Source organism: Triturus cristatus, chromosome 8 (assembly GCF_964204655.1).
Source record: "Triturus cristatus chromosome 8, aTriCri1.1, whole genome shotgun sequence".
Classification (NCBI taxonomy): Eukaryota; Metazoa; Chordata; class Amphibia; order Caudata; family Salamandridae; genus Triturus; species Triturus cristatus.
In genome coordinates, this window is record NC_140591.1 from 1,082,650,711 (window position 1) to 1,082,654,477 (window position 3,767).

At 45.0% G+C, this 3,767-nt stretch overlaps 1 long non-coding RNA gene across 1 annotated transcript; it reads left to right on the forward strand.

Annotated features, from left to right (window-relative positions):
* Positions 1-262: 262 nt before the first annotated feature.
* On the forward strand, positions 263-3,256 carry LOC146805412 (uncharacterized). Its single transcript, XR_014967458.1, has 2 exons — positions 263-713; positions 1,966-3,256. It is a non-coding gene; the product is annotated as an uncharacterized LOC146805412 (long non-coding RNA).
* Positions 3,257-3,767: the final 511 nt, after the last annotated feature.

A 3,767-nucleotide genomic window follows, 5' to 3' on the forward strand; every position in this document is an offset into this window, starting at 1 on the left:
ATCTACAAGGCCATTAAAAGTGTATGGAAGGTGAATCACATATCCGTGTGTACATGGGCTCCTTTCACACAGAACAATGAGTAGAAGTGCCATTTCATGGGTCTTGCAGTTGTTGTCACAATGCACAATCCATTGAAGCAGACACACTCACAGATCTAAGAGTCCCGGTACATCTGGGAATGATTACTAATCAAATACAAAGCCATGTGCGGCATCAGGGAGGTGCAGCTACCACAAATTAGTAATTACACATGCCTGATCATTTGTTTTGGGTCTGACGCATAAAACAGCACGCACATCTGTGAATTTACAGATGTTAACTGTCACTATTGTACCAAAGCTGTCCATAGCTGCAAAATCACATTCATCACCACAATGCAAACATACTTGCAACATGGTGCAAGTGTGCATGTGTTTGTGAACGGCATCTCAATGGATCACCACAGAAAATTAGAGCACATGTGTGTTACAAAATTTGTGAAAGAGTGTGCTTCCTATTAGCACTTAGGCAGGGCATGTTGTACGAATTGGGGAGATAAATGGGACTCACTGTAATACCCTTGTGAAGATGCAACTAACTCACATAAAATACATGTACAGTGTTGAAATGTGCCACATCCACTAATCATATTGTCAACTTTTTCGGCGTGTAGGTGGTCCACCCCCATACACACAGGAAGAGGTGGAGAGATTCAAGGATCCTAATGCCACTGGTGAGTGTGATATCATTTAAATCCTTGTCTGTTTGGTTACAATGTTTCCTCATGCATGCCTTGCTTGGAGACATGTCAGAAGCATCATCCTCGCATGCAGCATGGTTATACATCACATGTGCATGAAAGAGCAAAAGAGTTATTGGTACTATGTGCACATGCATGATGACAAAATTAAGGGTCACATGTATGAAGTGTTGCTGTGGGCGAGTTCCAAATGTTCCCATGTTGTGCTGCACTATGTCTGAACCACATAAATGGAGCACACATTGTATGTGACAGATAGTTTGGGGAAACAATGCCTATTTGAGACATGGAAATAGTAGAAGCCCAAAGATATAGGGCCTTTTTTATGAAGGCCTTACGCCGCCGGTGCGTCACTTCGTCCCATTTTAAGAGTGATGCACCGGTGGCGCAAGGCCTTCATAAATAAGGCCCATAATGTATGCAGTTACCTATGTTATATAAAGGGCCATATGTAGAAGCCCCTATTGCCATCACAACGTCACATGCACTGATGTTCTTGTGGCAAAACGGTACTTGCCTCATTTACAAGGCAGTGTTAATCCACATACCATGGCTTAATGTTGGCTTGTAAATTATGCCCCCTCTCATGCTGTGTCTACCATGGAAAGGGTTGGGCAGTGGGTGTTGCGCTGTGTGTCACAATGCTACACCCATTGTTTTTGATGCAGCCCCCCATTTACAAGTGTAACGTAAATAGGAGGCTGTACCAAAATGAAGAGCAGGGCAAACCTGGTCTTGACTTGGTAAAACAAGCAATAATGTTTTTTTCCCATCGATTTGGCTTTTTACATGTGTGTTGCCTTGTGCAGCATACAGGGGCAAAGTTCATTAGTCCTTGGATTGTTCATGTGCAGGAAGGGACATCTTCAAACACATAAACAAACCTTGCCTGCTCGCAGACGCGCTTGCACCATGGTGATGAGGTGCCTGCGTTGGTGCATGGCAGACCTTGTGTTCCAGCGCTGGGCAAAAGCACAGAAATGCACCGTATCACATTGATACAGCCCTTTCCTGGCCCTTAGATTTGTCATAAGGCAGCACATTAATATTCATTACTTCGCTGCCCTTGGTCTAAACATCATAAATGAGGCCCCAATGCTTTCAAAGTGATTTTCTGTTAGTAAAAGAGCCTTGATAATATGTCCCTTATATTGCCTGAATGTGCATGTCTACAAGTGTCAATGTGTAAGTGTAGACTGATGTGGATGTAATTCCTCCATTGCAGCCAACATGACACCAGATGAGGAGAGGCAGTACAGGATCCGTCTGGAACGATACCGCCACATCCGCCATGTGGCACGTTACTTCAGACAGATGGGCCGCCAACATGATCGCTCAAATGCAGCTGGAACCTGGAACTCACCAGCTCCTACTCCACCATCAACTAAACGCACACGAAAGACCAAGACAAAGCCATCTGCTATGGACACACAACAAGGAGCAGAAGCAGGGGAAGCCCATTCTCCACAAATGGAAACATCCTCACCTCAACAGCCTGGATCCTCTACCCTACACACCTCTGCACCATCCACAGCTGGCCCATCTGGATCTTCATCCAATCTGCCCTCCGGAACCTCCACAGCTCCCCAATCTGGACCTTCCCCTGCTCCGCCTCCTGAAACCTCCACAGCTCCCGCATCTGGACCTTCCTCTGCTCCGCCCCCTGAAACCTCCACAGCTCCCCCATCTGGACCTTCCTCTGCTCCGCCCCCTGAAACCTCCACAGCTCCCCCATCTGGACCTTCCTCTGCTCCGCCCCCTGAAACCTACACAGTTCCCACATCTGGACCTGCTGCTGCACCTTCATACATTGATGTCGGTCTAATTTTGTCCAAGGTGGAGAAACTGGAAAGGGGCCAGCAGGACTTGAGTCTCAAGATGTCGGGCATACAATTGCAACTGGCCACCCTATTAAAGATGGTGGCAGACTTACAGGAGAGCATAAACCAAATGGATGAGCAGCTGTAGCCAGCCACTCACCAACATGATCTCCAACTGTTATGTGTTCCTAACATTTCTATGCACATATATAGTGTTAAAGTGTGTTTTAATGCATTTATAGTTAGTTAGCTGTTAGTGTACTTGTAGTGCTTAGTATTAGTTCTAGGATAAGGCGTCAAGTTATTAGTAGTGGGTGGGGGGTTGATGTTTAGTGAATGTTTAATGTATTTTAAGAATACATTTTTTGAAAAAACATTAGAAAAATATATCTTTGTTTAGTTTGCTAGGTTTAGTTAGTCTGTGTTTAGATCGAGTGCATGTATGCCTGACGTGTGATTGTTGAATACAGGGGGGGGGAGGTTACCTGTGTATTGTGAGTCAGGTGTGAGGTAGGATAAGGTATTGGTATGAAGTTTAAGTTTAGATGTTTAGATGTTAGGATGTCAGTGTAGTAGATTTAGTTTAGTTTAGTGTAGGACGTACCATTTAATGTAGTCATAGTGTAGTGATGTTAAGCATAGCATTTGAGTGTTGTGAAATATTTTGAAAATAAAGCAATGTTTGTATTTAGGAAATGTCTGACTAGTAGGCCTCGGAACTGGTGACATCTGCTCAGGTTGGGACTTACACTTGCTGTGCGCAGACTGTCAGTTATGATCTCAACTCTAACATTTGTATACAATTACAGGTAATCTAAGCAAACAATTCATACCTCAATCAGGAATTCATAGAGCCCACTACTCACCCTTGAGGGTCTTAAGGTATAGTGGGACAGGGGGGCTTCTGTCATCACCCATCATGTGAAAATCCAGGTCTTGAGGCTCTTACTGAATGCTTGCAGTGTTGGACCGATGCTAAGGGGGAGTATGTTCCAGGTCTTGGCCGCAAGTAGGAAATTGATGTGCCTCACGGTCTGGGTCTGTAGATGCAGGAAATTTTGGCCATGGCTTGGTCAGCAGAGCAGAGGTATCTCTTGTGGGTGTAGAAGGAGATTCCGTTGTAGAGGTATTGTGGTCCGGTGTTGTGGAGGGCTCTGTAGGCGTGTGTGAGCTGCTTGAATGTCAGTCTTTTTTTAGACGTGGAGGT